This window comes from Urocampus carinirostris, chromosome 16 (genome assembly GCF_059441175.1).
Source record: "Urocampus carinirostris isolate Australia breed hairy pipefish chromosome 16, RoL_Ucar_1.0, whole genome shotgun sequence".
Classification (NCBI taxonomy): domain Eukaryota; kingdom Metazoa; phylum Chordata; class Actinopteri; order Syngnathiformes; family Syngnathidae; genus Urocampus; species Urocampus carinirostris.
The window spans coordinates 24,931,334-24,943,833 of record NC_142364.1 but is presented as its reverse complement, the minus strand read 5'-3'; the positions used below and the strand labels follow the sequence as shown (position 1 = coordinate 24,943,833).

The following is a 12,500-nucleotide window of genomic DNA, read 5'->3' as shown; positions in this document are numbered from 1 at the left end:
GGCCATCCGACTTGGAAGCCCCGCCGCGCCGCGAAGCGACGCTTTGGGTGTTGCTACCCGTCAGCGAGTGGGTTTGGTTTACAAGGGCGGCGCGACCGCGCTGACACCGAGGGGGGACTGGCCCCCGACCCGGCCGCGGCCTGCCCGGACTATGGATGGACAGAGGAGACCGCGGCGGACCGCGCGGAACCGAACCCCCGGTGTCCGGAGCCCCGGGAGGGACTCCGGTGTCCGGGGGCCGGCCCACGCGCGCGCTACGCGGCCCCTCGAGGGCTCCGGCCGACGGACGCGTTTGGCCGGGGAAAAAGGTAGCCGGTGGGAGCACCGTTTCGTCGCCCTGAACCTTCGTCTCGGGCGGGCGTCCCGACGCCGCCGCCATACGGCCGTTGTGATCCGTGCGGGGATCCGCTTGCTCGGCGACCCTCGCCGAGAGCAGCCCCGCGCCGCACGGACACGCGAACCGACGGGCGGACGGACGCCGGGGCGCCGGCCCGAACCGTTACCTTTAAAGGACGGGAGGTCGTCGAGGCGAGTGCCGCCCCGGAAGCGCGCGCCGGAAGCGCGAGAACCGCGCCGAGCTAGGGTCGTCGGCATAGGGGGATTCCCCGGTTACGGGGGTCCCGCGCACGGCCGCCGCCTTTCGCCCGTCGCTGGCGGTCGCCTGTCGTCGCGCCGCGCCGCGCTACTGGGGTCGTCGGACGAGCGCGCTACCCCGCTCGCACGGAGGTAGCGCGACATCGCCCGCCGCCTTTTCTCGCGTCGCGCCGCGCCGCGTGGCGCCCGCCGAACTCGCTCCGACGCGCGGCCCGGGAGTGACCCGCGCCGCGCCCCCCGTCCCGTCCCGTCCCGGTCTACCCTCTTCCTCCGCCTGCGACGACCCGCCGCCCTCGGCGTCTGGCTCGTCGGGGGTGTACCGAGGCGGATCTGCTGCCGCTCGTACGTTAATGATCCTTCTGCAGGTTCACCTACAGAAACCTTGTTACGACTTTTACTTCCTCTAGATAGTCAAGTTCGACCGTCTTCTGGCACACCGCCGGAGCCGGGGCCGGCCCCGGCGGGGACTATCCGAGGACCTCACTAAGCCATCCGATCGGTAGTAGCGACGGGCGGTGTGTACAAAGGGCAGGGACTTAATCAACGCAGGCTAATGACCCGCGCTTACTGGGAATTCCTCGTTGGTGGGAAATAATTGCAATCCCCAGGCCCTGTCACGAGCGGGGTTCATAGGATTACCCGCGCCTGCCGGCGCGGGGATAGACGACGCGCTTATACGCTCAGTGTGGCGCGCGTGCAGCCCCGGACATCTAAGGGCATCACAGACCTGTTATTGCTCATTCTCGTGTGGCTGAGAGCCACTTGTCCCTCTAAGAAGTTTTCTGCCGCCGACCGCGCGGGGGGCCGCGGTACTATTTAGTATGTTTGAGTCTCGTTCGTTATCGGAATTAACCAGACAAATCGCTCCACCAACTACGAACGGCCATGCACCACCACCCACGGTATCGAGAAAGAGCCTTCAATCTGTCAATCCTTTCCGTGTCCGGGCCGGGTGAGGTTTCCCGTGTTGAGTCAAATTAAGCCGCATGCTCCACTCCTGGTGGTGCCCTTCCGTCAATTCCTTTAAGTTTCAGCTTTGCAACAATACTCCCCCCGGAACCCAGACACTTGGTCGGTTTCCCGGGTGCTGCTCGGCGGGTCATGGGAATAACGCCGCCGGATCGCGAGTCGGCATCGTTTATGGTCGGAACTAGGACGGTATCTGATCGTCTTCGAACCTCCGACTTTCGTTCTTGATTAATGAAAACATTCTTGGCAAATGCTTTCGCTCTCGTCCGTCTTGCGCCGGTCCAAGAATTTCACCTCTAGCGGCGCAGTACGAATGCCCCCGGCCGTCCCTCTTAATCATGGCCCCAGTTCATGACAACCCACAAAATAGAACCGGAGTCCTATTCCATTATTCCCAGCTGCGATATGCAGGGGCGGCCGTGTGGCCTGCTTTGAACACTCTAATTTCCTCAAAGTAAACGCTTCGGGCCCCGCGAGTGACACCCAGCGAAGGGCATCACGGGGGCTTTTGCCGAGAGGCAGGGGCTGGGACAGACGGATGCACGCCTCGCGGCGGACCGTCAGCTCGCGTCCCGGGGTCCAACTAGGAGCTTTTTAACTGCAGCAACTTTAAAATACGCTATTGGAGCTGGAATTACCGCGGCTGCTGGCACCAGACTTGCCCTCCAATGGATGCTGGCCGATGGGTTTGTGTTCGGCTCATTCCAATTACGGAGACTCGAACGAGTCCCGTATTGTTATTTTTCGTCACTACCTCCCCGTGTCGGGAGTGGGTAATTTGCGCGCCTGCTGCCTTCCTTGGATGTGGTAGCCGTTTCTCATGCTCCCTCTCCGGAATCGAACCCTGATTCCCCGTTACCCGTGGTCACCATGGTAGGCGCAGAGTCTACCATCGAAAGTTGATAGGGCAGACATTCGAATGAGTCGTCGCCGCCTCGGGTGGGCGAGCGATCGGCACGAGGTTATCCTGAGTCAACACAAAGGGGGGGCCGGGCCGGCGGAACGAGGACCGGCGCGCGCGGAGCCGCCCGCGCCGCTTACGCCCCCGCCCGGAGAGGCGGAGGCCGGACGCGGGGGACGCGCGCGACGGCTGAGCCCCCGCCCGCCGGACACCGCGTGGGTTTTTGTGTCTGATAAATGCACGCGTCCCCGGGGCGAGGCCGGAGCCCCGCCCGCGAGTCGGCGCTCGTTTGCATGTATTAGCTCTGGATTTGCCACAGTTATCCAAGTAACGGTGGAGCGATCAAAGGAACCATAACTGATTTAATGAGCCGTTCGCAGTTTCACTGTACTGGCCATTCGTACTTAGACATGCATGGCTTAATCTTGAAAACAAGCATATGCTACTGGCAGGATCAACCAGAGTGCGTCTGCCGCCGGGGGGGCGCTGCTGGTGGCGGTGCGGCCCTGGTCCGGGACGAGGCTGTGGCTACAGCCGGGCCCGGGGGGCCGCGCGACACTCGTATACGTTCGGACGGGCTGACGAGCGGGTGTCGTGAAACGATGTTTCGCGCGGAGCCCTAGCACGCGTGGCGTCGGGCTCCGCGACGGTCGGACGTCTGGGTGTGGCTCGAGACGGAAGCTCGACCTCGGTTCGTCTTGGTTCTGCCGCCAAAAGGTTCACGCCGAGGCATGGTTTCGCAAGAGGGCCCCGCGAGTGCCAGCCGTGGATCCCGCCTCACTCGTAACTCGTATCGGATTCGTCCGGCCTCACTTTCGTTCGCACATCGGACAGTTATACGTGTGCTTTAGTAGCTTCCGTTCCCTCTTAGTGAGGCCGTCCGTACGTACCGCCCCAGCTCTTTCTGAGGCGGGTATCCACTCGGCTCGGGGGGGCCCAACGTTTGCCTAGTATCCTCGGCGCTGGAGCTTGACCCGCAAAGCCGGAGGAGCCGCACGCCCGAACACCGGCTTGCGCCGGCCGACGTGGGCCCTCCGAGGCGGGTCTCGTGTGCCAATCGCTCAGTTGGGGAACCGGCAGGCCCGTGGGCCGACGCCGGCTCACCCGGGGGTGAAGGGTGCTTCGATGGAGGCCCCCTGTCAGCCTCCGCGGAAGTCCGGCTTCAATACTTTAAAGTTTGAAAAACTTAGACATTTTTCGAGAACCGGAGCTTAGAGGGGTACATGCAAAAGCCAGGGCCGCGGGAAGCGCCCTAAATACTTCAATACTTTAAAATTTGAAAAACTTAGAAATTTTTCGAGAACCGGCATCTTCCCTCGGTAATTGCGAGATGCGAGGCCGCCCCTAGCCTCTGCTCTGTCGGACTCAATGGTCACGGGTGGCCGCTGATTAGCCCTGGTGCTCACCTCTCAAAATTGCGAGTCCCTAATATAATTCTGGCTGTCGGCTGGAGAAGGGGGTATAAAATCGGCACTTGAGGGAACGCCGGGCCCTCAAGTTCGGGGCCCTCTAGCGGATTTTTGAGGTACTGCACTCCCATTGGAAATGCATGGGCGCTCCGTCCACTACCATGTAATTCCCTCACAATATCTGCCCCTGCGTGGCCGCGGGATGCTACTGCAGCCCCGTTGGTAATGAATGGGCCTTTCGGAGGCCATAAATACAGCGCCGCTGCATGGATTTTGGCGGTACTGCTGCTGTCGCTGAAAATACATGGACCCGTCTGAATGAATGGGCCTTTCGGAGGCCATAAACTCAGCGCCTCTGCATGGATTTTGGCGGTACTGCGGCTGTCGCTGAAAATACATGGACCCGTCTGAATGAATGGGCCTTTCGGAGGCCATAAATCCAGCGCCGCTGCATGGATTTTGGCGGTACTGCGGCTGTCGCTGAAAATACATGGACCCGTCTGAATGAATGGACAAAATATAAATCAGACACTACAGAACACAAGCATAATCCAAGATTACAAAATCATCTCAGCCTTTAAAAGAAACAAAAACCTGAAAGACTACTTAGTAAAAAGTAAATTACCAGAAATCAACATAACACAAACGCAGGGCCCCACATTCTACAAACAAGCCACCACAGTTAGGAACACCGTCACCAACACAAACTACCTAATTAAACAAACAATCACACCTGCTACGGAAAACTGAAAATACATGGACCCGTCTGAATGTATGGGCCTTTCAGAGGCCATAAACTCAGCCAGCGCCGGGCCAGTGTTTGGGGTATTGTGCCCGCCACTAGTGGCTGAATACATAATAATAATAATAATAATAATAATTCCCTTGTATTGTCATTCTGTGTAACAATGTACACAGAACGAAATGTCGATTGCACTGGGCTAGTGTTGAGGGAACGTCGGGCCCTCAAGTTCGGTGGCTTGGAGCGGATTTTTGAGGTACTGCACTCCCATTGGAAATGCATGGGCGCTCCGTCCACTACCATGTAATTCCCTCACAATATCTGCCCCTGCGTGGCCGCGGGATGCTACTGCAGCCCCGTTGGTAATGAATGGGCCTTTCGGAGGCCATAAATACAGCGCCGCTGCATGGATTTTGGCGGTACTGCTGCTGTCGCTGAAAATACATGGACCCGTCTGAATGAATGGGCCTTTCGGAGGCCATAAACTCAGCGCCTCTGCATGGATTTTGGCGGTACTGCGGCTGTCGCTGAAAATACATGGACCCGTCTGAATGAATGGGCCTTTCGGAGGCCATAAATTCAGCGCCGCTGCATGGATTTTGGCGGTACTGCGGCTGTCGCTGAAAATACATGGACCCGTCTGAATGAATGGACAAAATATAAATCAGACACTACAGAACACAAGCATAATCCAAGATTACAAAATCATCTCAGCCTTTAAAAGAAACAAAAACCTGAAAGACTACTTAGTAAAAAGTAAATTACCAGAAATCAACATAACACAAACGCAGGGCCCCACATTCTACAAACAAGCCACCACAGTTAGGAACACCGTCACCAACACAAACTACCTAATTAAACAAACAATCACACCTGCTACGGAAAACTGAAAATACATGGACCCGTCTGAATGTATGGGCCTTTCGGAGGCCATAAACTCAGCCAGCGCCGGGCCAGTGTTTGGGGTATTGTGCCCGCCACTAGTGGCTGAATACATAATAATAATAATAATAATAATAATAATTCCCTTGTATTGTCATTCTGTGTAACAATGTACACAGAACGAAATGTCGATTGCACTGGGCTAGTGTTGAGGGAACGTCGGGCCCTCAAGTTCGGTGGCTTGGAGCGGATTTTTGAGGTACTGCACTCCCATTGGAAATGCATGGGCGCTCCGTCCACTACCATGTAATTCCCTCACAATATCTGCCCCTGCGTGGCCGCGGGATGCTACTGCAGCCCCGTTGGTAATGAATGGGCCTTTCGGAGGCCATAAATACAGCGCCGCTGCATGGATTTTGGCGGTACTGCTGCTGTCGCTGAAAATACATGGACCCGTCTGAATGAATGGGCCTTTCGGAGGCCATAAACTCAGCGCCTCTGCATGGATTTTGGCGGTACTGCGGCTGTCGCTGAAAATACATGGACCCGTCTGAATGAATGGGCCTTTCGGAGGCCATAAATCCAGCGCCGCTGCATGGATTTTGGCGGTACTGCGGCTGTCGTTGAAAATACATGGACCCGTCTGAATGAATGGGCCTTTCGGATTCCATAAACCCAGCGCCGCTGCATGGATTTTGGCGGTACTGCGGCTGTCGCTGAAAATACATGGACCCGTCTGAATGAATGGGCCTTTCGGAGGCCATAAACTCAGCGCCGCTGCATGGATTTTGGCGGTACTGCGGCTGTCGCTGAAAATACATGGACCCGTCTGAATGAATGGACAAAATATAAATCAGACACTACAGAACACAAGCATAATCCAAGATTACAAAATCATCTCAGCCTTTAAAAGAAACAAAAACCTGAAAGACTACTTAGTAAAAAGTAAATTACCAGAAATCAACATAACACAAACGCAGGGCCCCACATTCTACAAACAAGCCACCACAGTTAGGAACACCGTCACCAACACAAACTACCTAATTAAACAAACAATCACACCTGCTACGGAAAACTGAAAATACATGGACCCGTCTGAATGTATGGGCCTTTCGGAGGCCATAAACTCAGCCAGCGCCGGGCCAGTGTTTGGGGTATTGTGCCCGCCACTAGTGGCTGAATACATAATAATAATAATAATAATAATAATAATTCCCTTGTATTGTCATTCTGTGTAACAATGTACACAGAACGAAATGTCGATTGCACTGGGCTAGTGTTGAGGGAACGTCGGGCCCTCAAGTTCGGTGGCTTGGAGCGGATTTTTGAGGTACTGCACTCCCATTGGAAATGCATGGGCGCTCCGTCCACTACCATGTAATTCCCTCACAATATCTGCCCCTGCGTGGCCGCGGGATGCTACTGCAGCCCCGTTGGTAATGAATGGGCCTTTCGGAGGCCATAAATACAGCGCCGCTGCATGGATTTTGGCGGTACTGCTGCTGTCGCTGAAAATACATGGACCCGTCTGAATGAATGGGCCTTTCGGAGGCCATAAACTCAGCGCCTCTGCATGGATTTTGGCGGTACTGCGGCTGTCGCTGAAAATACATGGACCCGTCTGAATGAATGGGCCTTTCGGAGGCCATAAATCCAGCGCCGCTGCATGGATTTTGGCGGTACTGCGGCTGTCGCTGAAAATACATGGACCCGTCTGAATGTATGGGCCTTTCGGAGGCCATATACTCAGCTGAAGGTTGAGAACTTGGCTAGTGTTTGGGGACTTGTGCCCGCCACTAGTGGCTGAAATCCGGGCCGGTGTTTGGGGAATTGTGCGCGTATTATCGGGCCGGTGTTTGGGGATATGCGCGCGTATTATCGGACCGGTGTTTGGGGAATCGTGCCCGCCACTAGTGGCTGAATCCCGGGCTAGTGTTGGGGGACTTGTGCCCGCCAATAGTGGCTGAAATCCGCGCCGGTGTTTGGGGAATTGTGCGCGTATTATCGGGCCGGTGTTTGGGGATATGCGCGCGTATTATCGGACCGGTGTTTGGGGATTTGTGCCCGCCACTAGTGGCTGAGAACTTGGCTAGTGTTTGGGGACTTGTGCCCGCCACTAGTGGCTGAAATCCGGGCCGGTGTTTGGGGAATTGTGCGCGTATTATCGGGCCGGTGTTTGGGGATATGCGCGCGTATTATCGGACCGGTGTTTGGGGAATCGTGCCCGCCACTAGTGGCTGAATCCCGGGCTAGTGTTGGGGGACTTGTGCCCGCCAATAGTGGCTGAGAACTTGGCTAGTGTTGGGGGACTTGTGCCCGCCACTAGTGGCTGAAATCCGCGCCGGTGTTTGGGGAATTGTGCGCGTATTATCGGGCCGGTGTTTGGGGAATCGTGCCCGCCACTAGTGGCTGAATCCCGGGCTAGTGTTGGGGGACTTGTGCCCGCCAATAGTGGCTGAAATCCGCGCCGGTGTTTGGGGAATTTTGCGCGTATTATCGGGCCGGTGTTTGGGGATATGCGCGCGTATTATCGGACCGGTGTTTGGGGAATCGTGCCCGCCACTAGTGGCTGAATCCCGGGCTAGTGTTGGGGGACTTGTGCCCGCCAATAGTGGCTGAAATCCGCGCCGGTGTTTGGGGAATTGTGCGCGTATTATCGGGCCGGTGTTTGGGGATATGCGCGCGTATTATCGGACCGGTGTTTGGGGAATTGTGCCCGCCACTAGTGGCTGAGAACTGGGCTAGTGTTGGGGGACTTGTGCCCGCCACTAGTGGCTGAAATCCGGGCCGGTGTTTGGGGAATTGTGCGCGTATTATCGGGCCGGTGTTTGGGGATATGCGCGCGTATTATCGGGCCGGTGTTTGGGGATATGCGCGCGTATTATCGGACCGGTGTTTGGGGAATCGTGCCCGCCACTAGTGGCTGAATCCCGGGCTAGTGTTGGGGGACTTGTGCCCGCCAATAGTGGCTGAAATCCGCGCCGGTGTTTGGGGAATTGTGCGCGTATTATCGGGCCGGTGTTTGGGGATATGCGCGCGTATTATCGGACCGGTGTTTGGGGAATCGTGCCCGCCACTAGTGGCTGAATCCCGGGCTAGTGTTGGGGGACTTGTGCCCGCCAATAGTGGCTGAAATCCGCGCCGGTGTTTGGGGAATTGTGCGCGTATTATCGGGCCGGTGTTTGGGGATATGCGCGCGTATTATCGGACCGGTGTTTGGGGAATTGTGCCCGCCACTAGTGGCTGAATCCCGGGCTAGTGTTGGGGGACTTGTGCCCGCCACTAGTGGCTGAAATCCGCGCCGGTGTTTGGGGAATTGTGCGCGTATTATCGGGCCGGTGTTTGGGGATATGCGCGCGTATTATCGGACCGGTGTTTGGGGAATCGTGCCCGCCACTAGTGGCTGAATCCCGGGCTAGTGTTGGGGGACTTGTGCCCGCCAATAGTGGCTGAAATCCGCGCCGGTGTTTGGGGAATTGTGCGCGTATTATCGGGCCGGTGTTTGGGGATATGCGCGCGTATTATCGGACCGGTGTTTGGGGAATTGTGCCCGCCACTAGTGGCTGAGAACTGGGCTAGTGTTGGGGGACTTGTGCCCGCCACTAGTGGCTGAAATCCGGGCCGGTGTTTGGGGAATTGTGCGCGTATTATCGGGCCGGTGTTTGGGGATATGCGCGCGTATTATCGGGCCGGTGTTTGGGGATATGCGCGCGTATTATCGGACCGGTGTTTGGGGAATCGTGCCCGCCACTAGTGGCTGAATCCCGGGCTAGTGTTGGGGGACTTGTGCCCGCCAATAGTGGCTGAAATCCGCGCCGGTGTTTGGGGAATTGTGCGCGTATTATCGGGCCGGTGTTTGGGGATATGCGCGCGTATTATCGGACCGGTGTTTGGGGAATCGTGCCCGCCACTAGTGGCTGAATCCCGGGCTAGTGTTGGGGGACTTGTGCCCGCCAATAGTGGCTGAAATCCGCGCCGGTGTTTGGGGAATTGTGCGCGTATTATCGGGCCGGTGTTTGGGGATATGCGCGCGTATTATCGGACCGGTGTTTGGGGAATTGTGCCCGCCACTAGTGGCTGAGAACTTGGCTAGTGTTTGGGGACTTGTGCCCGCCACTAGTGGCTGAAATCCGGGCCGGTGTTTGGGGAATTGTGCGCGTATTATCGGGCCGGTGTTTGGGGATATGCGCGCGTATTATCGGACCGGTGTTTGGGGAATCGTGCCCGCCACTAGTGGCTGAATCCCGGGCTAGTGTTGGGGGACTTGTGCCCGCCAATAGTGGCTGAGAACTTGGCTAGTGTTGGGGGACTTGTGCCCGCCACTAGTGGCTGAAATCCGCGCCGGTGTTTGGGGAATTGTGCGCGTATTATCGGGCCGGTGTTTGGGGAATCGTGCCCGCCACTAGTGGCTGAATCCCGGGCTAGTGTTGGGGGACTTGTGCCCGCCAATAGTGGCTGAAATCCGCGCCGGTGTTTGGGGAATTGTGCGCGTATTATCGGGCCGGTGTTTGGGGATATGCGCGCGTATTATCGGACCGGTGTTTGGGGAATCGTGCCCGCCACTAGTGGCTGAATCCCGGGCTAGTGTTGGGGGACTTGTGCCCGCCAATAGTGGCTGAAATCCGCGCCGGTGTTTGGGGAATTGTGCGCGTATTATCGGGCCGGTGTTTGGGGATATGCGCGCGTATTATCGGGCCGGTGTTTGGGGATATGCGCGCGTATTATCGGACCGGTGTTTGGGGAATCGTGCCCGCCACTAGTGGCTGAATCCCGGGCTAGTGTTGGGGGACTTGTGCCCGCCAATAGTGGCTGAAATCCGCGCCGGTGTTTGGGGAATTGTGCGCGTATTATCGGGCCGGTGTTTGGGGATATGCGCGCGTATTATCGGACCGGTGTTTGGGGAATCGTGCCCGCCACTAGTGGCTGAATCCCGGGCTAGTGTTGGGGGACTTGTGCCCGCCAATAGTGGCTGAAATCCGCGCCGGTGTTTGGGGAATTGTGCGCGTATTATCGGGCCGGTGTTTGGGGATATGCGCGCGTATTATCGGACCGGTGTTTGGGGAATTGTGCCCGCCACTAGTGGCTGAGAACTGGGCTAGTGTTGGGGGACTTGTGCCCTCCAATAGTGGCTGAAATCCGGGCTAGTGTTGAGGGACTTGTGCCCGCCAATAGTGGCTGAAATCCGCGCCGGTGTTTGGGGAATTGTGCGCGTATTATCGGGCCGGTGTTTGGGGATATGCGCGCGTATTATCGGACCGGTGTTTGGGGAATCGTGCCCGCCACTAGTGGCTGAGAACTTGGCTAGTGTTTGGGGACTTGTGCCCGCCACTAGTGGCTGAAATCCGCGCCGGTGTTTGGGGAATTGTGCGCGTATTATCGGGCCGGTGTTTGGGGATATGCGCGCGTATTATCGGACCGGTGTTTGGGGAATTGTGCCCGCCACTAGTGGCTGAGAACTTGGCTAGTGTTTGGGGACTTGTGCCCGCCACTAGTGGCTGAAATCCGGGCCGGTGTTTGGGGAATTGTGCGCGTTTTATCGGGCCGGTGTTTGGGGATATGCGCGCGTATTATCGGACCGGTGTTTGGGGAATCGTGCCCGCCACTAGTGGCTGAATCCCGGGCTAGTGTTGGGGGACTTGTGCCCGCCAATAGTGGCTGAATCCCGGGCTAGTGTTGGGGGACTTGTGCCCGCCAATAGTGGCTGAAATCCGCGCCGGTGTTTGGGGAATTGTGCGCGTATTATCGGGCCGGTGTTTGGGGATATGCGCGCGTATTATCGGACCGGTGTTTGGGGAATTGTGCCCGCCACTAGTGGCTGAGAACTTGGCTAGTGTTTGGGGACTTGTGCCCGCCACTAGTGGCTGAAATCCGGGCCGGTGTTTGGGGAATTGTGCGCGTATTATCGGGCCGGTGTTTGGGGATATGCGCGCGTATTATCGGACCGGTGTTTGGGGAATCGTGCCCGCCACTAGTGGCTGAATCCCGGGCTAGTGTTGGGGGACTTGTGCCCGCCAATAGTGGCTGAAATCCGCGCCGGTGTTTGGGGAATTGTGCGCGTATTATCGGGCCGGTGTTTGGGGATATGCGCGCGTATTATCGGACCGGTGTTTGGGGAATCGTGCCCGCCACTAGTGGCTGAGAACTTGGCTAGTGTTTGGGGACTTGTGCCCGCCACTAGTGGCTGAAATCCGCGCCGGTGTTTGGGGAATTGTGCGCGTATTATCGGGCCGGTGTTTGGGGATATGCGCGCGTATTATCGGACCGGTGTTTGGGGAATTGTGCCCGCCACTAGTGGCTGAGAACTTGGCTAGTGTTTGGGGACTTGTGCCCGCCACTAGTGGCTGAAATCCTGGCCGGTGTTTGGGGAATTGTGCGCGTATTATCGGGCCGGTGTTTGGGGATATGCGCGCGTATTATCGGGCCGGTGTTTGGGGATATGCGCGCGTATTATCGGACCGGTGTTTGGGGACTTGTGCCCGCCACTAGTGGCTGAATCCCGGGCTAGTGTTGGGGGACTTGTGCCCGCCAATAGTGGCTGAAATCTGCGCCGGTGTTTGGGGAATTGTGCGCGTATTATCGGGCCGGTGTTTGGGGATATGCGCGCGTATTATCGGACCGGTGTTTGGGGAATTGTGCCCGCCACTAGTGGCTGAGAACTTGGCTAGTGTTTGGGGACTTGTGCCCGCCACTAGTGGCTGAAATCCGGGCCGGTGTTTGGGGAATTGCGCGCGTATTATCGGGCCGGTGTTTGGGGATATGCGCGCGTATTATCGGACCGGTGTTTGGGGAATTGTGCCCGCCACTAGTGGCTGAGAACTTGGCTAGTGTTTGGGGACTTGTGCCCGCCACTAGTGGCTGAAATCCGGGCCGGTGTTTGGGGAATTGTGCGCGTTTTATCGGGCCGGTGTTTGGGGATATGCGCGCGTATTATCGGACCGGTGTTTGGGGATATGCGCGCGTATTATCGGACCGGTGTTTGGGGAATTGTGCCCGCCACTAGTGG

At 57.3% G+C, this 12,500-nt stretch overlaps 1 non-coding gene across 1 annotated transcript; it reads right to left on the bottom strand.

Annotated features, from left to right (window-relative positions):
• Nucleotides 1–942: 942 nt before the first annotated feature.
• On the bottom strand, nt 943–2,929 carry LOC148350813 (18S ribosomal RNA). Its single transcript, XR_015847164.1, has one exon. It is a non-coding gene; the product is annotated as an 18S ribosomal RNA (ribosomal RNA).
• Between the last annotated feature and the right edge of the window lie 9,571 nt (nt 2,930–12,500).